General features: G+C 31.8%; 1 long non-coding RNA gene and 2 pseudogenes across 4 annotated transcripts in view; 2 read left to right on the forward strand and 1 right to left on the reverse strand.

Annotated features, from left to right (window-relative positions):
- Positions 1 to 830: 830 nt before the first annotated feature.
- LOC112670824 (cytochrome c oxidase subunit 6B1-like) lies at positions 831 to 14,005 on the reverse strand (annotated as a pseudogene).
- Positions 9,982 to 10,081, forward strand: LOC112664662 (U6 spliceosomal RNA; annotated as a pseudogene).
- A 3,435-nt stretch (positions 14,006 to 17,440) lies between the features above and the next one.
- LOC112676073 (uncharacterized) overlaps positions 17,441 to 26,844 on the forward strand; it is an 88,146-nt gene continuing 78,742 nt past the window's right edge. For all 4 annotated transcript variants that reach the window (XR_003146366.3, XR_007402704.1, XR_003146284.3 and 1 more), the window contains exons 1-2: positions 17,441 to 17,459; positions 17,903 to 17,946. This is a non-coding gene — a long non-coding RNA (uncharacterized LOC112676073). The remainder of the gene's footprint in view (positions 17,460 to 17,902; positions 17,947 to 26,844) is intronic.

The raw sequence follows: 26,844 nt of genomic DNA on the forward strand, positions 1-26,844 counted from the left end.
TTGGACAAGGTGTGGTTTCAAGAGTATGAAATTTCAAGTCAAATTATAAAAATCAAGCTAATTTAATATATGATAATATAAGTAAAATTTTCAAATATTTAAACTTCAAATATCTAAAAACCTAAGATTGTTACAATAGTATTATTTTGCATTTCATTAGCTGATTTAAAATACAAAGGATCATTATCCTTCAAAGTTGTTTATAATTTCCCACAATTATTTAAGATGCATTCTGATTTGAATATAGTGGCTAAAAACGGAAATATTTCCATGGCATTCACATTATATGAAAAATTCAAAGGGCAGAATAAAGTAATAAAATAAAAGATAGCTAAAATAGAGGACTCCAAGGAAGTAATGAACTTCTTTCTGTTTTATGTACTTTTCAATTCTTTCCTGAGATATAGCACATAAATCCAGTTGTTGTAAATAAAATATAAATAACTCTCAGTGAGAATATCAATTTGCCACATTATTACACCTAGGATATTTGATAAACTAGTATGTGACAACCACAAAATTATTTCTAGAAAATAAACGAACTAAAAGATGCAATCTGAATTGTCAAAAAGTTGGAAAATACCCAAACAGAGATACTTTATAATAGCTAATGTTTTTCATTATTATTAAAAAAATACATACTGATTCTAAGGAAATCTAGCAAGTATAGCAAAATATTAAAATAAAAGTGTTAAACATCCAAAACCCTGACCCACAGATAAATACTTTTAACATTATGCTGAAAGGAAGCATTTCTTGTATAACTTGTATATCCACTTAATATTTCATTATGACTACTTCCTCAAGGAAATGGGTTTACCTTATTTTTTTTTACACTTTTCCAATGAGTATTTATTATTAGTTAAGCCATGATTCAGGATCCCAGGGTGGGGATCACCATGTACCCAGGTCCCCCTTCACCACCCTGGGAGAAGGATGGAGGACACAGGAGAGATCGGTGTAGTCAGTTAGATCTTCCCAGGAAATGTGCCTTCTGCCCGGCGGTCATCCCAGGCCAAGAAGCAGGATACAGGGCAGAGGGACTTGTACACACACCTACCATTTGACCGGAGACATCACCCCCTTTAGCAGTCACTGCCTTCTCACAGTGGTGGAAGTCCAGGTAGTTCTGCCAGCAGTTCCTAGTCTGGTCTGGCTGGGGAAGTGGCTGTCAAAAGGGGCAGTCTGGTAGTTCTTGATTTTGGACTTGATGTCTTCTGCCCTGGTGCTGACTAAAGACACCCCGGCAGCACCTTGCAGCTCAATGTGACCCTCAGCAAAGACTTACCTTAATATTTTTATATTAATGTTGGAAATTCAGTTTACTCAATGTTTGTAATTAGACTTCAAATAAATATATTGTTTTCATTACTTTGTTTTGTGTCCCTGTTTTATTAATTCATGTTTATGTGAATTTATTAAGTCATTATCTTGACTTAATTCCCAAAGAAAAATAATTTGTTATAACCATATAAAACATTACATGTACATCGTTATTCAAATATATATGTTTTATTTTTATTTTCAAAATAAATCTTGAGAATGACTTATAACTTCACATAAAATATCTGCTTAACTTTATATACTAATATAAAAAGTATGTATTTAAATCACATATATAATTCTGTATTTTGTAATCCTATTTCCATGTTTATCTTGCTTTTGTGGTTAAAGTTACATTAAAAGTTTTGCAATAATAATTTATGTGTACACTTTAAGTGACTCGGAAAATAATAATTTTATCATCCTCCAATCCTAAAAAATCTCCTTTAAAGTGGCTAAACACAGTAAGATTATTCTTTCAAATGAACAAAACGTCTTGTACTAATTAATGGTTATATCAATATAACAAATTAATAATCTGAGAATAACAATATGAGTATCTTGAAATGAAAGATATAGTATAGAAGCCACTTTTTTAAATATAGAACTAAATTCTTTGGAAAATAAGAAAAGCCATCTAAGCCCCCAAATCAAGAGGAAGCTGAAATACAGTGACAGCACATTAAGCTAGGGCCTCTGGAAAACTGAAATCTTAACTGAGATTATGGTGTAAAGCCAGGACTCTTGGAAAAGCTAACCCACAACAGAGAGAATAGGCTGAGAAAAAAATTCCACTAGCCCTGAGTGAGTAGAAGGAAGTTTGTTTGCCTTGACAAGGATCCTTGGTTTTTTTTTTTTAAAAAAAAGGAATCTCTTATTATAAAATATGCCCACTTAGGCTTTCTGAAAACTCTGAGTGAGAAATTAACACAAAAATCAGTTGCTTTCAACAAAAGTAAAAGATTATCTGCTGCAGTGGGAAACATTCTCAGATTTTGCTGCATTTCCATATATAAAGTCTTCTTTATAAGGCTCCTAAAAAAACCTTCAGAATAGACATCTGAGAACTTCAGTTAATGAAATTCTAATTGACATTTTTTTTTAAGATTTTAGATATTTATTTGAGAGAGAGACAGAGAGCAAGCTTGAGAAGGGTGAGTGACAGGAGAAGCAAACTCCCTGCTGAGCAGGGAGCCTGATGCAGAGCTAGATCCCAGGACTCCAGGATCCTGACCTGAGCCAAAGACAAATGTATAACTGAGCCACACAGGTGCCCCTAATTGAGATTTTAAAACAGAAATATAAAACGAGTAAAGACACAAAAATAAAGGGAAGTCATATTAGAAAAGCAAGTAACTTTTGAAATAAAAATGTAATTTTTTAAAACTAGAATAGCCAATATCATAAAAAATATGTAATGAAATGTCAACCTGCGAACATTACAAAGAAGGTAGCAAAGGGAAATAAATAAGAAATGTCAAATCAGGTACAGGGTCATGATAAAAAGCATCAAATCTTCTAATGAATATCTATTTGGAGTCCTGAAAGGAAAGAAAGACAAGGGCAGAGATGTAATATCCAGAGTAAATGACAAAGAATGGTCCAGATTTCATAAAAGACATGAATCCTCATATTCATGAAGCACAATACTTCCTCAACATGATAATTAAAAATAAACCTCATCAATCAATAAATAATCAGTCAATAAATCCTGATAAACAGAAATTGCACAACTTCAAAAGCAAAGATCTATTTACAACAAACAGAAAAACTTCAGCAATATAGAAACAGTGATGTTGACAATAAACTTCTCAACAACAAAAAGAAAAGCCAAAAAGCATTGAAAAAACATCTTCAAATATTGAAAGAAAACAACTCGTCACCTGAGATTCCAGAGCCAGCTAAGTTACTACTGAAGGGTAAAAAGTACATATAACTGTTTTGATGAAAATTCTGAAAAATACTATACTACTGATTTTTCCATAAAAGGACATTCTTTAGAAATAAGGTAACTGAATCATAAAGGAATGATTGAGGACGCAGAAAGATGGACAAATATATGATAAATGATGGTTAAATAAACACTGATTTTATGAGACAACAAATAAATATTGACAACGGTTAGAATTGCTAAAAGAGTTTGAACTATAATAATGTACAAAAAAGTAGCAAGAATGAAGGACAAATGAACAGATATTTTAAAACTACCTAAGGTGTTGAGAAGCAGGTCAGAGATAATTAATGGTTTCAGAAATAGTTTTGTCGAGTGTGGATAATACAAAGAATTCAAATAATAAAGGGGAAAATATAAAACAAAAATGCTTTAAAATAATATTCAACAAAGGAGAAAACATCATTAATTATTTGTAACAAAATGGACATAATTACCAGTTGTTGATGCCGTGCCGCAGATAGCTTTAAAAATTACATAATAATAGCAATAGTAACCAAGATTTATGTGGCCTTTACTATGTGCCAAGCACTTCTCTAAGAACTGCACGTGTACTGCATCATTTAATAGTTGAATTAAAGACAGTATGAACTGTCAAAGCATTGTTAAAAAAAATGTAAATCCATTGTTTTGGGCTTTTACAATTTTTAGCAATTTATTTAAACTAAAATAAAAATCACTCACTCTTTTCTCCTATCTCCCACCTCTTGCAACCACAAATCTGTTCTTTGTATCTATGACTTTTTCTTTTTTTTTTAAATTTATTTTAGATTCCACATATAAAGAATACAGTATTTGTCTTTCTCTGTTTAACTTATTTTGCTCAGGATGATGTCTCAGGGTCCATGTTGTTGCAAATGGCAAGATTTAATTCATTTTTTACAGGTAATACTCCTTGTATTTATTTCCCATATTTTATTTCTTTATCCATTGATAAAGATTGTTTTTTCCCATATCTTGGCTATTATAAATAATGTTGCAATAAACATGGGGGTGCATTTTTTCTTTTCCAATTAGAGTTTTTGCTCTCTTTACATAAATACCTATTGTTGGGTCATATGGCAATTCTATTTTTAACTTTTTGAGGCAAAATTAATGTTTTACATAATTATTTTTACATAATAATTTACATAAATATTTTACATAATAATTGCACCAATCTGCATTCGCATCAACAGTGCACAAGGGTTCCCTCTTCTTCACATCATTGCCAACACTTGTTATTTCTCATCTTCTTGAATAAAGCCATTCTAACTGCTGGGAGTAATACCCCATGGTTTTGACTTGCATTTCTCTGGTGATTAATATTGTTGAGGATCTTTTCATGTACCTGTTGGCCATCTGTATGTCTTCTTTGAAAAAAAAGTCATTTCAGATCCTCTGCCTATTTCTTTTGCTCCTGAGTTGTATGAGTTCTTTACATATTTTCAATATAAGTCCCTAATCAGAAATATGATTTGCAATTATTTTCTCCCTCTTCATAGGATCCCTTTCCATTTCGTTGATGGTTCCCTTACTGTGAGGAGGCTTTTTAATTTGATGTAGTCACATGTTTATTTTTGCTTGTGCTGCTTTTGTTTTTAGTGCCAGAAAAAAAAATGATTGCCAACTTGGTGGCTCAGTTGTTAAGTACCCAACTCTTGACTTTGGCTCAGGGTTGTGAGATCAAGTCCTGTGTTGGGCTCTACACCAGGAATGGGTCCTGCTTAAGATTTCTCTCACTCTGCCTCTCTCTGCTCATGCACTCTTTCTCTCTCTCTCTCTCAAAAATATAAAAATAAGTAAAAATTTAAAAAATTAAAAATTCATTGTCAAGACTTATGTCAAGATTACCACTTATGGTTTTTCTTTCAGATTTAATGGTTTTAGATCTTATGTTCAATCTTTATTTTGAGTTACTTTTTGTGTATGGTACAAGATAGTAGTCTAGTTTCATTCTTTTGCATATGGATGTCCACTGAACCAGCGCCTTTTATTTTGTTTTATTTTATTTTACTTTAAGATTTTATTTATCTATTCATACGAGACACAGAAAGAGACTTGCAGAGACATAAGCAGAGGGAGAAGCAGGCTCCCTATGGGGAACCCAACGCAGAACTAGATCCCAGGACCCCAGGATCATGCTCTGGGCTGGAGGCAGATGTTCAACCATTGAGCCACCCAGGCATCCCTCCAGCACCAATTATTGAAGAAACTGTCCTTTCCCTATTGTATATGCTTGGCTCCTTTGCTGTAAATTAATTGATTACTTATGTGTGGGTTTTTTCTAGACAGAATTTAGCAAAACTGCCTCATAAATCCATAAATATGGGGATGCCTGGGTGGCTCAGGGGTTGAGCATCTGCCTGCAGCTCAGGGCATGATCTCAGGGTCCTGGAATTGAGTCCCGAATCAGGCTCTCACAGGGAAGGAACCTGTTTCTCCCTCTGCCTATGTCTTTGCCTCTCTCTCTCTCTCTCTCTCTCTCTGTGTCTCTCATGAATAAATAAAAATCTTAAAAAAAATAAATCCATAAATATTAAATAAGTTTAATTATGGGGGCTTGAGAATAGAAGAGAATCTCATTAGAGTGGCTGAAGATTGTACTTCAAGAAAAAATAGGTTATTCTGCTTCATACTGCTAATGAATTGCTGTTTGATAAATTAAGGATGCATGTGTGAAGCAAGACTGAAAACTATATAACTCTAAATAGAGAATAATAGCTAATTTTTGGAAGAAAGATTGACTGAGGTCCTGTTGTTTATGCTCTGCATGATCCATTGGCCACTGTTACATTCAGATTTCAGTGTAAATGCTGCAAGCTAGGGTTGTGCAGTCCACAACCTGAAAAAAAACATATACAAAGGCCCTGGGAAGCAAAACTGTGATGATTATCTCCCAAATATATAGGTGCTGAAATAATTGGGAGAAATTTTAACTTGAACACACAGATGATATTTAAGTTCTCTCTTCTCTTCTACATGCTAGATATATGAACTTTTAAGTAAAGAAACAACATATGGATGCACTGTTTCTGCACTAGAAGTATCTGTTATTAATGTCAGAGATGTGTCTTTCCATTTCTAAAAGGTTCTAAATCAATAACTTTTTAAAGCTTAAATAACACTGTAATATTTCTATTAATAAAACAAATAAAAGAATGATGGTTAATTCTTAAACTTTTATTTAAGCCATTAATTTTATTATTCTACTATCTACACTAAGCCTCAATTTGTTCTTATTTAAATTCAAGAGTCTGACTAGTTGATCTCTTCTATTCTATTTAAATTAAACCTTCTCCAGTTTTATAATTTGCAATTTAAAACTTATAACTCTACTTTAGCTGTACAAATACAGGATTCATTTCTTAAGTAAGTAAAAGGGTCTTGAGCTATACTAACATTGCATTTTACTGAGCAATTTAACCAGGTATATAAATTCTTTTTGTAAATATCCTACCAATTAAAAAAATAAAAACTACTGCTTCTCTGTGAATTCAGTAAGACATTTTTAAAGGACATTTGAAACAATGTTTCCATCATATTCTGAAAATTCAGAATGATATCTTCAATCACAAATCTTGTAGTTCTAAAGTGACATATTTTCTACTAGGTCATTTTGTTTAACTTCAAACATCATAATAGATTCCTTTATAAGGAAGGGATAAAAGCAATTCTCTTTAAAGTGAACTGAAACCTGATTGAAAAAAAATTGTTTTGTCAAACTATAATCTATTGTTTCAGTTAGAAAGAAATCACACAGAGTATATAGGTGTTCCACAAAATTATTATGAAAAAAAGAATGTTGAAATAATAGGATTAAAGGTATTCTCTCTTCTTCAAGAATGATGTGAACTCCAAAATAACTTGACATTTTCATGTTGAACTGTGAAATACCTTAAATGCAATATACTAGAGTAGCATATACATCTTATACATTCACAGCAAAATTAAAATAAATCTCTGTACTTAAAAAACCTAATGAACATCGGAATTTTATCCATATTAATGTGCTTTTTTTTGCTGATCTTCAAGTATTTTTTTCATTTTTTCTAGAGAAGTACAATATTCTAATTGTAATAGTTCAGGAAAGATCACTATAAATTACAGCATAAAGTGAATTTAATTGAAAAATGTTAACTTTGTTTTCATAATGACGATATTCTAGTGTAGAAAATGTTATTTATTGTAAGGAGATACTGAATGTTTTTATTCTGTACACTTTTCTAGTTGCTATAGGTGTACAATGAAATAAATATATATATAAATAATGCATAAAATAAAATGAATATAAAAGAACCCTACTCTTATGCTACTAACTTAACGTGGAGACAACTTAGGAGCACATACAGGGAAGAGGGAGATAGGGAGGAAGAGAGGGAGATTGATTGTTGTGGATAGTTGTGATTGAAGAAGCCTCCACTTCATGTAGACTGTAAAGGATTCCCACATTATAGGAATTGATATGCATACGTGAGAAAGTTATGGGTTAAATTATTACTTAAATATATTAACTGGGACTTTCCTAGAAAACATCATAAATGTTCCTTCTTGACACTGAAATTCCAGGGTCAGGGGGACAGTCATTATAAATTAGGTCCCTCTCTTACTGAAAACAATGAACACTGCTTGATTAAAAATATACATTTTTTTAGGAACATAAAAATTTTCCAAAGGTAGTAAAGTACATGTCAGAACAAAAGGGAAAGGAGGTCCCATATAAGCCAGTGGAGAACACAAACACTGAAGTTGATGCAGTACAAGATTTATCCACTCAGAAGTTGGCTTCAGTTTTGGGGTCTGGTAGAAACAACCATGTGTCTGGAGCCAGGGCCTGACTAAGTCATACAGCCTTAGAAGTGACTTCCTAGATTAAGCTGAGATGCTGCAGTGTAAGGTTGAAACAAAAGGAAACCAGCAATCCAACACATCCTGAAGCATCATAGCCACACTGGTTTAACACCAGGGTTTATTAAACAAGAAAAAAAAGTAGAAAATATGACAAAAATAACAGTAAACAGGAGAGATCCAGTGAAGACAAAATGTTTATGATTCTTATGGGGGGGGTTGTGGAATTGTTAGGGTTTGGTAATTTAGACTTTAACTAGTTTTGTACACATTTTGTAACTTCCGTGTATGAACTGTTTTTATACACAGTATTTCTAACACCAATGAGTGGATTTTTTCCCATACCAATAACCAATTCTCCAACTCTCTGAACACCATGGGTGTCCTAAAATTCAATTAAATTCTGACACCAACTACTAGAGTTAAGGCAAACCCCGCAGGTTAGGGACTCAAACCCACTAGACTTTCCCCAACTTTAGAGGTCAATCACAAGTCCTGAGCCTCTTGTACTTATTACCAATCAGCTATAAATTGGGGATTCTCACAATACCCTCCTTAGGTTCAATGATTTGTTACAACAGCTCACAGAACTCAGGAAGACTCTTTACTACTCTCACTGGTTTATTATAAAAAATACATCTCAAGAACAGTCAAACCCAACAAAGAGGCACAAGAACACACAAGCAAAGCGGCACAAAATTCCCATCCCCTCTCTAGGTGTGCACCTCAATATGCTGGCCAATCTGAAAGCTCTCCAAATACTACTCTTGAGGGTTTTTATGGAAACTCCATTATATAGGCATTATTTATTAAATCATTGATTATGGGTGATTAACTAAATCTGTGCCTGGAATGAGGCACCAAAGACTAAGTATACAGATTTTTTTATATCTTACTATTACACTCTGACAACTAATTGAAAGCGTGCATTCAAGATTTTTAAAAAATATAAACAAATAAAAACAAAAATCTTAAAAGTAACATAAAAGAAGAAATTAAAATAGAACAGATGGAAAAAGCAGAAAACAAAAATCAGTGAATATACAACTAACATGACTGATATTAAATAAATAGAATAAATATACTAATTAGAATAGCGATATTTGAGATTGGATTTAAAAGTCCAACTGTAGGGCACCTGGGTGGCTCAGTGGTTTGAGTCTGCCTTTGGCTCAGGTCGTAGTGTCACGGTCCTGGGATCAAGTTCCCCATCAGGCACCCCAGAGGGAGTCTGCTTCGCCCTCTACCTGTGTCTCTGTCTCTCTCTGTATGTCTCTTATGAATAGATAAATAACATATTTTTTTTTAAAAGTCCAACTGTAAACTGTTTGTAAGACACAAACATAAAATATAAGAATATGGAATGATGACAAATGGATGAATAAAGACACAGTATGTATATACAAGGAAAAGAAAGCTGACATAGATATGCTATTATTAAATAAAATAGACTTTAAGGCAAAATAGTATGAATAGAAATCAACAGGATTATTTCATAGTGATGTTTTGTTTATTTTCTTGTCTTATTTTTCTCTCACGTACTGAAGTATAGTAAAGATTTTACACTATGTTTCTGAGATTTTTCTCTCCTCTGTGATTATGAAAATTTTTACTTATATACTCCTAGGCTATAGTTTTAGGTACATAGAGTTTTAAATTATTATTAGTTCTTGGTAAATTAAATTTTTTATTATTATGAACTAATCCTCAATATTTTCTATTAATGTTTTTACCCTAAAGGCTATTTTGTACAATACTAACATTTTTCATTTTGTCTTTATCCATTCACATGCTTTGCCCATTCATATGCAAATGGTATAATACATATGCAATTAGAATCTAAATAGAAAAAGGGACAGAGAATAAAGAAAGAATAATAAATACATAACAGAATATTTTCCAAATGCAATGATACAGAGAAAATTAGCATGGCTCCTATACAAGGATGACATGCAAATTCATGAAGTGTTCCATATTTTTTAAAAAAGAATACATTCCAAATACAATTTAAAAAATTAAATAATTATTTCAATTAGGATATTTATGAATAACTATTGAATACCAACCAAGATAATTACTAAGAAAACCTCACTGGATACATTACAATCAAACGGAGGAAAACCTCACTGGATACATTACAATCAAACGGAGGAAAACGGAGGAAAATCAAACGGATAAAGAGAAAAATGTTGAAAGGAGACAACAAAAAGACACACTGCATATAAGAGAACAATGATATAAATTATTGTTGATTTCTCATTAGAGAAAAGGAGATAGAAGATAATGGAATGTCACCTACAAAATGTTCTATTTTTTATTTTATTTTTTATTTTTTTAAAGAATTTATTTATTGATTTGAGAGAGAGAGAGAAAGAGAGAGAGAGAGAGAGTGTGTGTATGCACAGCAGGGAGGAGGGGCAGAGGGAGAGGGAGATACAGACTCCTTAAGCTGGGAGCTGAAAGCGGATAGATGATTAATCAATTGAGCTACACAGGTTTCCCTACAAAATGTTTTAAAGAAATCTCTCAACCGATATTTCTACATCCAGTAAAAATATTTATTAAAGATAAGAATGAAATGCAGAAATTTCACAGAGATACAAAAGTTAGGATAAGACAGTATGTTTTATTATTACCACAGCTATCTAACTCCAATGTCTAGAATGAAATAAAAAGTGAAAAACTCACATATAATTTCCTAAGTCACAAAGGAAAAAAAATTAGCCTAGAGCAAGACTTGACATGATTTCTACAATAAACTTCTACAAATTACTTTTTTAGAGAAAACTCAATGGATTCAAAGATGTGTATTATTTTAAAAAGGAAGAGATGATTTGAAATATACTATCCAAAAAAAAGAAACAAAATGTGAAAGACTAATATAAGAATATTTATACTGTAAATTGTGACTGAATAATCCAAATGACCATAAATAGTGGGAAAAACATATGAAATAATCATTTCTGTATTTATATAGAGAGCACAAAGCAGAAACACAAGTGCCTTGAAAGGAATCATGCATAGGAGACTGAATATGAGCTACCAGAGTTCAGGAAAGTTTGAGAAGAAAAAAATAAAATAATAATATAAATGATGGCAAAATTGGAAGCATCATAAGAAAGAGGATACAAAGTAAAAAAATACGAGTAGGATAGAGAATAAAAATAATATACCTAGGAACAATGTAATAGAACTATATCAATAGTTTTTTAAGTTTAGGGAAAAAATAAAGATATGAGAAAGAAAATGGAAATCCAACATGTATACATATTAGTAGTCCTCAAGTTGGGGGGTGGGAGATAAAACAATGGAATGAAACATTTTTCTTAAATATAATCAAAAGCTTATTTTGTCTCAGAGTTGTATTAGTTTACCATTTATAGCTTACAGAATGTTTTATTTCTGAAATAAAATTTAAAAAGAACTTTTAGAAAGAGTGTTGTTTTAGAAAAAAGATAAATATTGTAATGTTCATATTAAAATTATACATTGACAATCAAGTGGAATGTCTATACATCTTTATTAGCTTGAGATATGGTTGAGTTAAAACCCATTGCTCTGATATAGTTATTAGTGGCATCCCACTCTCACTCTGAAGTGCTCCAGTTTGGACAAAAAATTAAAGATAGATAAAAAATAGATAGTTGAGATCCTGAAAAAAACTTAAGAATGTTGTTCCCATGAGTTCCACTTTGTAGAATTTTCTAGAACCTAAAGGATATATTTCTAAAAATAAAAAATAATATACAACAAGAGGATTTACATATGACTATGAATTCCTACATAAAATAAATTTAGGATGGATGATAAGAGAATATATATATTTTTTTATCCTCTGACAAGGTAGAAGTTTATAAAACTAATAAAAAGTTAATGTGGAACAGAAAAGAGTGTAAGACAGCGTAGGAGCTCTGAATTTCCTCTAATTTTATATCTAAGGTACCAAAATATATCCTCTATAATTGATAATTATTAGAACTAAGAATCAATTCATGATATCATTAATCAAAATGAGTAAAGAAAGGAAGAGAATATGAATTGTATTACTTTTATCACTGCTTATATTAGGAAGTTAATAAATACTAGTAAATACATGATAGTGTATATGTTATATAAAGTGATAGCTGAAAAAGGAAGTAATAAAAAATCACGTTCTTCCAAATTATAAGAAGAAGTAAATGGAGAAACAAAGGAAATAAATCACAAGGCTTTTTAAGAGGGGAAAACAACACAACATATGGTAAAACAAAGATGGAATTTGATAATTACTGTAAACTGATTCAATTTGTCTAACAGAAAATAATTAAATTGAATTCCAAAGCAAAATTTAATACCATGCTGGATACAAAATAAAGTTGCTACAGAATCCAGAGATAAAAAGAAGGACAATAACAATACCAACAAAATGAAAACAGGGTCACCTTTTTTTAGTTTTTCTTTTTTTATTTAAATTCAATTAATTAACATATGTATTATTTGTTTCAAAGGCCAGTGATTAACAGTCTCTATAAACCCAGTGCTCCTTATAGCACCCATCTCCTATCCAGCAATCCTCGGTTTGTTTCCTATTAGTCTCTTATGATTTGTCTCCCTCTCTGATTTCATCTTGTTTTACTTTTTCCTCTCTTCCCCTAGGAAGAGGAACACTAGGATCCTCTGTTTTGTTTCTTAAATTCTACACAGAAGTGAAATCATATGAGAATTATCTTTCTCTAATGGACTTATTTCACTTAACATAATACCCTCTAGTCCTATCCACATTGTTGCAAATAGCAAGATTTTTTTTAATAGCAAGATTTATTTTTTTAATTTTTTATGGCTCAGTAGTATTCCATTGTGTATATACCACATCTTCTTTATCCATTCATCTGACGTTGGACATCTGGGCTCTTTCCATAGTCTGCCTATTGTGGACATTGCTGCTGTAAACATCAGGATACTGATGCCCCTTCAGATCACTACATTTGTTTTGGGGTAAATACTTACTAGAGTAATTGCTGGGTCTTGAGTAGCCCTATTTTCAACTTTTTGAGGAAGCTCCATACTGTTTTTCAGAGTGGCTGCACCAGCTTGCTCTCCCACCAACAGTGTAAGAGGGTTCCCCTTTCTATGTAACCTCACCAACATCTGTCATTTCCTGACTTGTTAATTTCAGCAATTTTTACAGGTGTGAAGTGTTATCTTCTAGTGGTTTTGATTTGTATTTTCCTGATGCTGAGTTATGTGGAGCATTTTTTCATGTGTCTGTTGGCCATTTGAATGTCTTCTTTGGAGAAATGTCTGTTCACATCTTCCACCCATTTCTTGATTGGATTATTCTTTAGATGTTGAGTTTGATAAGTTCTTTATAGATTTTGGATGCTAGTCCTTTATCTGATATGTCATTTGCAAATATCTTCTCCCATTCAAACAGGATCACATTCTTAATAAAACCGAAATTAAATGCAGCCCTTTGAAATGTATTAAGGAATGCACTTTGTTATGAAGATATAATAGTTATTAATATCTATGTACCAAATAATTCAACATGAATTTTCAGAAATCAAAACACATAAATCAGTTCCAACAAATCAAAAAAAGGAGACAAATGTACTGAAGACGCAGACAATACATATGAAAGAAAATAAAATTTTTTAAAAGATATATTTATTTATTTGAGAGATCATGAGTTGGGGTAGGGGCAGAGGGAGAGGGAGGAGCGGACTCCCCTCTTAGTGGGGAGCTCGACTCAGAGCTCAAACCCAGGATGCTGAGATCATGACCTGAGCCAAATGCAGACACTTAACTGACTGAGCCACCCAGTACCCCAAAAATATCAATGGTTTTAATATATGTTTCAAAATTTTATATGAACATACAATTTGCTGTGGAAATTTCATTTCCAGAAATACATTCCAGTAACATGTTTGTACTTGTTCACAAAAGGTATTCACTACAGCATTTTTATACTGGCAAAAGACTGGAAACAACCCAGTGTAGGACTAGGTAAGTAAAATTTGATATTTTCATACAATGAGACATTACTTAGCCTTTAAAATCAGAGATATAATTACTAATACAGAATGAGCTCCAGGACATACATATATATACACACTATACACACATATGTGTGTACATGTACACATCTGTGTAAATATATTCATAAATGTATGTATACATACATACACACATATATATTAAATAAATATATATTTGCATATACTTAAAAAAGGACTGAGATAAAAGAGGTAGACTAGTGTTCAATATATTTTTATTTTCTGGGCATATGAAGGCTACATTTTTTCAAGAGGCCCATATTGCCCAGTTATTTGGCTGTTTCAGGACCATCTGACTAGGTATGGTCAAGGGCTGTGAGCAGAAGAGACATAGGTCACCTTAATTGCTTCTGAGTGACTTAATTGATGCCCTTAATCACTTGTATGATTTCCTTTCCTTCTCTTCTCCCCTGCAGTGGATGACAGAGCCCTGTCTTCCAGTTGGTACCAAAAAGAAAGATAGAAACTGTCAGCCCCGGTTGGTCACTGAGCAAATGGAGAAGCTCTCCACTTCCCATCTGTCAGTAAAGATTAGGGATAACTTGCAACCAAGAAGTAACTATTGATTTGGTTAAACCACTGATATCTCAGGCTTGATTTCTTAGTGAAGTTTACTTAGAGTATCTTCGCGTGGTAAGGAGCAGTATAGGCAGTGAAATTATTTGTACAGAGAGGAATGAGTCTATAAACATGTATAAACTGATAACAGTACTGATTGGTAAATAGACAACTGAAGATCAGGAGTCAGGAAGGTCTGTATATGAATTTGTACTATCCAAACCATTTCTAACTACATCAAGTATATGTGTATGCTATATATAGGTAACATATATTGCTTCTTAAGTAAGAGAAGAAGGAGGAAAATCTAATTATCTGTTAGCTGGATAAAATCATTATGAATCCTAAGATATTAGTGTATTTATACTGGTCTTACCTGTAGTTCATATAAACAATAAATATGAAATTACTAAAAGCACTACACTATTGCAGGCAAAATGAGGAGGAGTTAGATATTACACAGCAAGCATTATAGTGTCCACGTTTATATTCAATGACAAGATATATTCATCTGATATGGCAGTCAAAGTGAAATTTTTGGTTAAAAGTCGTTTTCGAGCCTCTCCACATACAAAGAATGCAAAATGTCGATTCTTAGAAACAAAATGCAAAATAAGTAGACATAAATCTTTCATATTAAAGCAAAAATGACAGATAAGATACCTCAAAAAGTAACCCAATAGGTATTATTCACAAGACATTTGTTATTTTACTGACTATACTAGGGATATAAAGCATCTTTAATATGATCAAGAGTTAATACCACAAATGAATTGTGGACAAAAATTACAAATTCAGTAAATAATAGAAAAAACAATCAATCTGGTGTAGAAAATGAAAATCAAGAATTACTGCCTATTATCAGGAAAATCTGACAACATGCAAAGATAAATGCAGACCAAGCCAGAACAAAGATAGATTTTCTTCATAAAAATATCACTACCTGAAATGTTATTATGCAATTATTTGTTTATATGTTTATTGTCTTCCTCCATAAAATATCAGCTCCAAGAGTATCAGACTAGAGTTTATAATTTTCACAAATGAATTTTCATCCCCTAGAATAGTATCTATAATATAAAAATAACTCAATAAATATTTCCAAAATAAAACCATTATCCCAATGTTTTCATTCAAGTTACTTGGTAAAAAGGTATTCTAAGTTTATTACATACCCACTGGATCACATACTGATTGTCCATGAATGTCATAAATGCAAAATATTATAGATGATAATATAAATATTTTATAATCACATATATATGTATGCATTGACTAAAAGAAGGTATATTTTTATCCAATCTTCAACAGTAACCAAGATATAGAGTCACTTTTTACATTTTAAATCATTCTCAGTGTCTTCTAGTTATTTTTTATTAATTCTATAATTTACAGAATTCCTCTAGGATCTAAATGTCCCATTTCTGAGTATTAGAATTAATGTTCTGGTGCCCCAAATAGGAAAACACATACATAAAAATCTTCACATTGTTCCCATTTATCCAAGAGGAGACTAAAAAGTAATGACTTGTCCAACATAAACCATGTACCAACCAATTGCTTATTTAGATGTGTGTAAAATTTGAAATATTGAAAAAATGAAGTCATGTTAAGATCCCGAAAAAAATGAAGGATCTTAAAGAGAAACATCCTCAGTTAAACTTGAGATGTTATCCATATAAAAATTTTAATCTTGACCAAAATATATCAAAACCGTAATTATTAATATAAAATTTTAAAAATCTAAAAAACTCTTTGCAATGAAAATCCCTGGCTACTCATCACTCACACTACAAGGAAAATGACTATTTCTTAAATTCTGTCCAAGACCACAAATCTTTGTAGTATCTCTTTTTTACATATAAAGAGACACTAAAAAATCACCCAATATTTTTAATAATGTCTTTATTATAAAACAAAGGCACAAAATTAACAAATAATGAAACAAGCTAGAAGGAAATAGAATCAATGTAGGAAAAAAAGGGAAAATTTAAACAAATATTGAATTTAAACTAATCTATTCAGAGAAAACAATTTCTTCTTTATGCCTATGCAGCTATGAGAAAGAATAAGCTATAGAAAGTTATAATCTATAACAACAACAACTAGAGAGCAAGTAACAGCCTTCAGAAATTTCAAATAAAATTACCAAAAGCAAACAAATGAATAAACAGATAAGTGTGGGGAAATAAAACAGAGAAATCTCAAAAATTAGAATTGGAAATCACCAAAAAATTAGAATCTTCTCGCAGTTATAAAAAGTGTGGGGAAATAAAATCTTCTAAAAAATTAAGCCACATTTTTTTTAATTTTTATTTATTTATGACAGTCACACAGAGAGAGAGAGAGAGAGAGAGAGAGAGAGAAAGGGGCAGAGACATAGGCAGAGGGAGAAGCAGGCTCCATGCACCGGGAGCCCGACGTGGGATTCGATCCTCGGTCTCCAGGATCGCACCCTGGGCCAAAGGCAGGTGCCAAACCGCTGTGCCACCCAGGGATCCCATTAAGCCACATTTGATTAGGGTGTGGAGGAAAAATTCTGTGTCTTGAAAGCAATTGAAAAATTGACCCATGGTGAGGAGGAGAATCCTGGGTGCTTCCCACCTACTTCTCTCTTCTTCAGCCAATGTTAATATTCCAGGAACTATTCCTACCCTGGTTACCAGTTCTAGAACTCTAGAGTGTCAATTTACATTTTTCTCAGTTCTCCAGAATTCCAAATATTAGGTTTGGATTACAACTTGGAGATAACTCCTCCTTAACAGGTTTGGAATCCTTAATTATAATGGGAGCCCTAAAATCATGAAGGCCAAACCCTAAATATTCCATATTTAAAATGAAGTCCAAAACCCTAAATATTCCATATTTCAAATGTGTCAAATAGGTTTACAAACTGACAGGTCGGGCCATCAGTTTGGTCTGACAGTTTGCTGACTCATTTGGTGGCTAAATATATCCAATAGTAACCATGAAAGTTGCTATAATATATCTGAGTTCGTTGTTGAAGTACATGGTAGAAATTACTAAAATGGGGTTATATGATATTCATCAAGTTAATTAAGTCACTTCAGGTTTTTTGAAACAAAAATGTACTGAAATATCAACACTACAGCTTTTTAATAAAGCTTAGGTAATGTATATAAAAGCATTTAGTAATACCTGAAACATATTAAAAGCCCACAATCACAGCATTTCCTTTCTTTTCTAGTGTTCCTAATCTGAATGCATACTAATTTACCAACATCCTTCAAGGTCAGTATCCAGAACAGAACTAGATGTAATTTTCAACCTGAGATCTTATGCTTAAACTATGACTTTTTATCTTTGTTCATTTGGAATGCATATATAAATATAACCATAAACCTAGCCATAATGTGTATTATTTATATAATACATGGTATAGATTATATATGATATATATGCAATAAATTATGAGTATGTGTATATATAAATGCATATTTTTAAAATATTCTAATATTTTTAGCAGCTCTAGCATTTTGTTCATATTGCTTATATAAATTCTTTCAGTCTTTTCCTCATAGACTGAAGGTAGATCTGGTATTTATTCCAGACTGCTCTTGTGTAATTCATCTCACCTAAAAAAAATCACAAAGTGGCCCCAAATATTTTCAAATTTAAAAATAATCATAATTACAAAGAAAAAAGACTAGAAATAAAGTGGATAGACTTGTACAACACAAATAAAATGAATTTTTTTTGGATGCACTTGTAAAAACTGAGTGCCAGTTAGAAACTCAGAATTTTTGACTAGCTTTCCATCTCTGTATTATACTTTCTGGTGACTTAAAAGAATTTATATGTACAGAGGAAGAGAGAGTAGCAAGGCAAAATATTAATAGAACAATAGATCATTATAACTTACCTTGCCATATAGTTAATATAGAGAAAGGTACCTAATTCCATATTCAAGACATTTCCTGGTATATGACTGATATGTCATGAATATAAAAGTAATGATTAACATCTTAAATTAAAAATTGTATTGCAAACTCTAACATTAAACATTCAGAAAATTACAGTTTTCACTGAACACAGGTTTCAATTTTTTAAAAGTATCGAAGTATTTCACTGCTTTGTTACCCTTTCATTACCTCTATAAACTGTAGTCTATCCAGAATTCCACCAAACATTCCTGATCAAAAACAGTACATATTTCTTTCCTTTTCATTTTTTGGTAGCCTTTTAATTAGGAGTTGCCTCTCTAAAAAAAATTATTGGCCATTTATAGCTTATATCTTATCCATGCAAATGTTTCAGGGTACATAATGGAACTGTTCTATATTTGTAATCTTTAATTATTTGCAATTTTTAAACTTTAAAATCTTGCCATTTTAAAGGTAACTTGATAAAAGATTCATACTATATTTTAAGAACTTATTAGGAAAGTCCTTTCTTTCATAAAACATAGCTAAAAAACATTTATAATCTTTTAGTCTGGTGTTTACAATATATCTGAGTGCCTTAGCTACTCCTTAAAAAACACTGAAGTTGTTGGGGAAGCTGAAAATATATACAACAGAATGGAAAGATGACAAAGCTAATTTGCTTCCCCAAAACAAAGATTTTGAAAATTACACTCAACAAATTAAAAATGTCCATTTTCAAAAAAAAGGAACATTCAAATGTCACTATGATCACTCTTCTAATTTATATTAAGGTATATAATTACTTATAAATTAATCACATGTTTGAGAACTTCAAAGATTCAATTATAAACAGAATCAGGAATTTGATAAATGAATACCTTTGGGAATAACAGATTTTCCAAATTATCTTAAAATTGTGATGTGGCATCTCCGATTATCTTGGATTACTCTTGCAGTATTTTTTTTATTTGTATTAGTAAGAAGTAAAGATAAAAAAATAGGAAATTTAGGGCTCTTTTACTTATTAGTACTGGAAAAGAGGAAAATCAGGGATGAGGGAAAGGGAAAAATATTATGAGTTTTGTGAAGTGAGGTTATAGATAAAATTACTTTTTGAAAGCAGTATGGCAAGGACAAATGGAGTTAATGAAGTTAGATCTGAGGGTCCTGCACTGCATATTTGTGCTCAGGTATGAGGTTACTTTAATGAGGCTAAATTTACATCAGCTGGTATGTTGAGGAGCCTCTTGAAGGAACCACTCTAACCCAAGCTGTATATACAAATTGCCTTTCTTAATACTAATACGGTGCTTAAAAAAACTTACCTAAATGTTTTCTTATTTATTTATTTATTTATTTATTTATTTATTTATTTATTTATTATTTAAAGATTTTATTTATTTATTCATGAGAGACAGAGAGAGAGAGAAGCAGAGACACAGGCAGAGGGAGAAGCAGGCTCCATGCAGGGAGCTTGACATGGGACTCAATCCTGGGACTCCAGGATCATGCCTTGGGCCGAAGGTAGACACTTTAACCGCTGAGCCACTCAGGTGTCCCAATGTTTTCCTATTTAAAGTATTTAAATTTCTTATCTCTTAAGCACAGCAGAAAATGAATGTTAACCCATGAGTACTAATAAAATCCATACAATCTCTCTCTCCACAAAACCCCCTTACCCACAAAGATTCTAAGTCTTGGTGCTTCTCAGACCCCACTCTAAAAATGAGGTAGGATTTTAGCTGAGTTTTCAACAGACTCTCCTTTTGTGTCCCTTGAAAAGATTTTCAAAAAACAAAAAACAAAAAATGAAAAAAAAGAAAAAGATTTTCAAATCTAATTCACTGTCAGTATTTAAGAAATTTATACATTTATAATAATCTCAAAGGAACTATCTTTATTTCAAGGTACAGTTGATTCTGATATTTATTATAAATTGTTTGTTTTTATGATTTTTAAATATTATAATATCAATGGATATTTAAACTTCTAGTAATGCTAAATCTCTTACCTATTAATAGCAGGCCAACAATAATAACAATAGTAATAATAATATTTCTTAGTATTCCTCTAAAACACCAATCTTGTTTTAATATGAAAGCTTAATTGTCTACCCTGACTAGAATGCTGATTCTCAGGATCGCTATATGACTGCCTCCTTCTCAATTTTCAGATCTATGAATAAATGTTTCCTTTCCAGAAAAATCTACCCTGGTTATCCTATCAAACATAATATTCCCCAGTCAACCTCTATCCCAGGCCACTATTTTATGTTCTTTGTTGCTCTTAGCACTTTCTCAAACCATGTTATTTGGTCACATATCATTTGTCTTTTTCCACTAGAATAGCAAACTAAAAGAAGGAACCTTGTCTGAAACACTCTGCACCTGAATCCCTAGGAAAAATGTTTGAAAAATAGTATGTATGTATGCACTATTTTTTGTCATTGAAGGAACAGAAGCATTTGTGGATAAAGTCAATATATGCTTGTTATCATCTTATTCTTTGGTAGAAGTTAGAGATTAAGATCTTGAGGGCTCTAAAGTTACTTGAGTTTAGATCTTGACTCAGTATCTACCATCTGTGGAGCCTTCAGTCTGCTTACACCCAAAAAGGAAAAAAAGAAACACTGCTATATAGGATTATAGTAAACTCAACTAGTTAAATGTGCATAGCACATTTAAAAGGAACTCAATAGACTATTTATCTTTGCAACTAATAATAAAAAAATCAAACAATTTTATTGATATAGTAATATATGAAGGATTCTCTAGATTAGAAAAGTCAAAGCAAGAGAAGTGAGGTTACTACTCCATGATTCTATTTTTCACTAAAGACATTAGAAATGACACATGCTAAATTAACTATAAAAGGCAGAGCACACATAGAAAAAAAAATCAATCTATAATGTCCTTGAATTTCAGAAAAACACAAGAAAAAAATCATGACTGGGAATCTAGCCAACCATCTAAATACAGCATTTTTCATTTACTTGTGAAATTACAATGTAAAAGTTCAGTAAAGAAAGCAAGATTATGCATATTCATATAATGCTTCAGTGAGGATGATAAATGAAACATAGCCACAAAATCATTCATTGAATATGACATGATTACATTCCTTTTCATGGTTACCTGAAAACAAAGATTATAGTGTAAAATTCTTTTATGTTTTCAGAGGAAAAAAAGTTTAAATTTCTAAATGAAGGCAAAAATAGAATACACATTTTAAAAACTGTCAAATATTACATGATTTCAATGTATTGTTTTTGTTTTTTAATTAAGAAAATTGGGCCAAAACACAAAATCTTATAAGAAAATGAGTAGTTATCCTGATTGTGTGAAGATTTCAGAAATTTAGCTTTGGTAATGATTAACAACAACAACAAAAAAAAACCCCTAAATTATCTTTTTTAAATCTTAATGAGTTTTCCAAGTAAAAACTAGTCTTTAAGAACATTTAGCTTAACCTTTTTTCATGGTACTTATCATAGAATAGTCTTAGTTTAATGAATGTTCAAACTTCTTTTCAAAAAACGTTGTTATCCTATATCAAAGTGATGGGGCTTTGATGATACATTATAGTAATAACTCATCAAAACGACAGCACTTTGTGCCATATATTAAATATATCACCAAAATTCTTAACTTTCTGATAGCAATGTAAAACAACTCCTACCAAAAACTCCACTTTGATTAAATTAGTTCTCTTTAACTCTACTCATTTATTTTTTTCCTAAAAAAGATTTTATTAGACAAGGTTTGTTGTCTAACTAGATTTTCTTGTTCTTCTTTTAATGCCTGAATGGTAACTATTTCCCCTTTTTTAAATTGAGGTATTACTGACATACAACATTATATTAGTTTCAGGTAATGATTTGATATTTATATAAACTGTGAAATGCTCACCACAGTAAGTCCACTTAACATTCATCACCATAAAAATTGTAACTTTTTTTCTCCTGTTAAGAACTTCTAAGATTTACTTTCTTGGCAACTTTCAAATATGCAGTACAAAATTACCACAGTCACAATATTGTACATAACACTCCCATGATTTGTTTCATAACTAGACATTTGTACCCTTTAACATCCCTTCACCTATTCTGCATACTCAATCACCTCCCCCCCCCGCCCGTGTCAACAACCATTGTAGTTTTCTGCATATATGAGTTCGTTCTGTTTTATTTTGTATATTGGTTTGTTTTGCTTTTAGGCTTTCACATATAAATAAAATCATGTGATATTTATCTTTTCTTACTGACTTACTTCACTTAGCATAATACCTTCAAGTTTCATCCATGTTGTTCAAAGGGCAAGATGTCACTCTTTTTTATGGTTGAGTAGTATGCCATTATACACACACACACACACACACACACACACACACGAGCGCACATACACTACATCTTCTTTAATCATTCATTGACAGCAAAGGTTGTTTCAATTGCTTGGCTATTGTAAATAATGCTGCAATAAACACAGGGGTGCATAAATCCTTGAGAATTAGTGTTTTCATTTTTTTTGCATAAATACCCAGAAGCGGATTGCTAACTCACATGATAATTCTATTTTTAAATTTTTGAGAAATTTCTATACTCTTTTGCACAATGGATGCAATTGGATGCATATAATTCCCAAAAAACGTGCAAAGGTTCCCTTTTCTCCACATCTTTATAAACATCTATTACTTTTGGGTGTTTTGTTTACTTTGCCTTTTTGCTTTTATTTTGTTTTTATTTTTTTTTTTAATGATAGCCATCCTTAAAAGTGTGAGATAATATCTCCTATGGTTTTGAATTGACTTTCTCTGATTATTGGTATTAAACATTTTTTCATGTATCTGTTGACCATTTTTATGTCTTCTTTGGAAAAATGTCTATTCAGATCCTCCACGCATCTTATTTTTTAATCAGATGGGTTTTGTTCTTTATCCTTTTGCCATTCAGTTGTGTGAATTCTTTATATATTTTGGATATTAAGTCTTTATTGGATGTTTGATTTGCAAATATTTTCTCGTACTCACTGGGTTGTCTTATTTTGCTCATGGTATCTTTTGCTATGCAGAAGCTTTTTAGTTTGATATACTCTCACTTGTTATATTTGCTTTTGTTGCCTTTGCTTTAGGTATCAGATCTACAAAATCATTGAAAAAAATGATGTCAAGGATCTTACCTCCTATGCTTTCCAGTTTCATCATTTTAGGCTTTACATTCAACCCATAGAGTTAGTTAATTTTTGTTTATGGAGAGATAGTGGTCCAATTTTACTCTTTTGCATGTGGCTGCCCAATTTCCCAATATTTGTTGAAGACTGTCCTTTCCCCATCGTTTCTTTATTGCATACTAAAAACTCAATTGACCACATATACATGGGTTTATTTCTGGGGTCTCTATTCTGTTCTATTGATCTACATGTCTTGTTTTTATGCCATTATGATACTGTTTTGTTTACTATAATCTTGAAATACAGTTTGAAATGAGAGAGTGATGCCTCCAAGTTTGTTCTAAACAGGGTCTTTTGTGGTTCCATGCAACACCAATTTTAAGATCGTTTGTTCCATTTCTGTGAAAAATATCATTGGAATTTTGATAGGGTTTGCACTAAATCTACAGAATACTTTGGGTAGTAATGGATACTTTAACAATATTAATTCTTCCAACCAATCCATGAACACAAAATACCTTTCCATTTATTTGTGTTTTCTTCAATTTCTGTCATCATTATCAGAGTGTAGGTCTTTCAAAACCTTGGTTAAATTTTTACTACTTTTTTTTTTCATTTTGATATAATGGTAAAAAGAATTGTTTTCAGACAGCTCATTTTCAGTATATTAAAATGCAACTGATTTTGTGCATTTATTTTGTATCCTACAACTACACTGAATTGGTTTATTCTCACAGTTTTTTAGTAGAGTTTTTAGGGTTTTCTATATATAAAATTATGTCACACACAAATAGTAACAGTAGTAACAGTTTTACTTCTGCCTTTCAAATTTGATGCCTTTTATTTTTCTCTTATTGCTCTGACTAGGATTTTTAAAACTATGTTGAATAAAAACGGTGATAATGGGCATCATTACTTTGTTCCTGATCTTTCATTTATTTCCACTCTGATCTTTGTTATTTCCTACCTTCTACTAACTTTGGCTTCATTTGTTATTCTTTTCCTACTACCCATAAGTGTAAAGTTAGATTTTTTTTTTTAAGATTTTACTTATTTATTCATGAGAGACAGAGACAGAGACAGAGAGAGAGAGAGGAGAGAGAGAGAGAGAGGCAGAGGCAGAAGCAGGCTCCATGCAGGGAGCCTGATGCAGGACTCGATCTTGGGACTCCAGGATCAAGCCCTGGGCTGAAGGCAGGCCCTAAATTGCTGAGCCACCCAAGGATCCCCCAAGTTATATGTTTTATTTGATATTCTTCTTGTTTCTTGAAGCAGGCATATTTTGCTATGAACTTCTAATTTTTTTTCCGATATCCCACAGATTTTATGACTTTGTAGTTACATTTTCTGTCTCAAGGTATTCTTTTTTTTTTTTTTTTTGTCTCAAGGTATTCTTAATTTCTCCTTTGTTTACTTCATTGATACAACTGTTCAATAGCATGTTGTTAAATAGACACATTTTTGTAGTTTTTCAACTTCCCTTCCTGTAATTGATTTTTTGTTCTATACCATGATGGTTAGAAAAGACATTTGATTTGATTTCAATCTTCTTGAATTTATCAAGACTTGTTTTGTTGCCTAATATGTGGTCCATATGCAGAATGTTCCACGCACACTTTAGGAAAAAAGTTTACTCTGTTTCCTTTGGAGGGAATGTTCTGTTGTGTATCTAATGTGCTGGTTGAGGCCAATGTTTCTTTATCAATTTTCTGTTTCATTGATGTGAAACATTAGAGTCCCTTGCTATTATTGTATTGCTGGCAATTTCTCCCTTTAGACTTGTTAATATTTGTTTTTGTATATTTAGGTGCCCCTGTGTGAGTGCATAAATATTTACAAATGTTATATTCCCTATTTGGATTGACCCTTTTATCATTATGCAATGCCTTTTTGTTGTTGTTTTTAGGGACACTTTTGTTTAGAGTCTATTTTGTTTGGGAGCAGCCCAGGGGGCTCAGCAGTTTAGCACCACCTTCAGCCCAGGGCCTGATCCTAGAGTCCCGGGATGGACTCCGGCGTCAGTCTCCCTTCATGGAGCCTGCTTCTCTCTCTGCCTGTGTCTCTGCCTCTCTATCTCTCTCTCTCTCTGTCTCTTTCATGAATAAATAAAATCTTTTGTTTTAAAAAGTATTTTTTTTGGTATAAGTACAGGTTCACCAACTTTCTTTTTGGTTTCACTTTGCACGGAACAACATTTTTTTTTTCACCTCTTCACTTTTCAGTCTGTGTGCTCCTTCCTCTGAAATGTGTCTCTTGTAGGCAGCATATAAATGCTCTTGTTTTTTCATCCATTCAGTCATTCTATATCTTTTAAATAGAGAATGTAGTCCATTTACATTTAAAGTAATCATTAATAGGTATGTACTTATTGCCATTTTGTTAATTGTTTTCTGGCTGTTTTGTAGTTCTTACCTGCTTCTTTTTCTCTGTTTACTTCCCTTCTGGCTTGATGGCTCTCTTTAGTATTATGCTTAGAGTCCTTTATTATTATCTTTTGTGTATCTACTACTAATATTTTTGCTTTGAGTTATCATGAGGCTCACATATATAACTGCCTGTGCATAGGAATCTATTTTAAGTTAATATAACTTAAGTTCTAATTCATTATAAAGCTACATTTTTACTCCCTACCCTACGTTTTATGTTCTTGATGTCACATTTGACATCTTTTTATTTTGTATATTCTTTAATTATTGTGGTTATATTTAGTTTTACTATTTCTATCTTGTAAGATTCATACTAATCCAGTAAGTGATTTATCCACTTCCTTTACTATACATTTACCTTTACCATTGAGATTTTCACTAACATATGTTTTATTCTTACTAATTAGTACCCTACTTTTCAGCTTAAGTCCTTGAACATTTCTTGTAAGGCCATTTTAACCTTTATCTCCTTTAACATTTGCTTTTCTGGACAACTCTTTATCTCTTTCAATTCTGAATGATAACATTGCCAAGTAGAGTATTCTTGGTTTGAAGTATTTTCCTTTCAGCTAAAAAATCAGCTAATAGCCTTATAGGGGTTCCCTTGTACATAACAAGCTGTTTTTCTCTTTCTGCTTTTAAAGATTTTTCTTTAAATACTGACATTTTAAT

The sequence above is a fragment of the Canis lupus genome, chromosome 16, assembly GCF_003254725.2.
Source record: "Canis lupus dingo isolate Sandy chromosome 16, ASM325472v2, whole genome shotgun sequence".
Classification (NCBI taxonomy): Eukaryota; Metazoa; Chordata; class Mammalia; order Carnivora; family Canidae; genus Canis; species Canis lupus.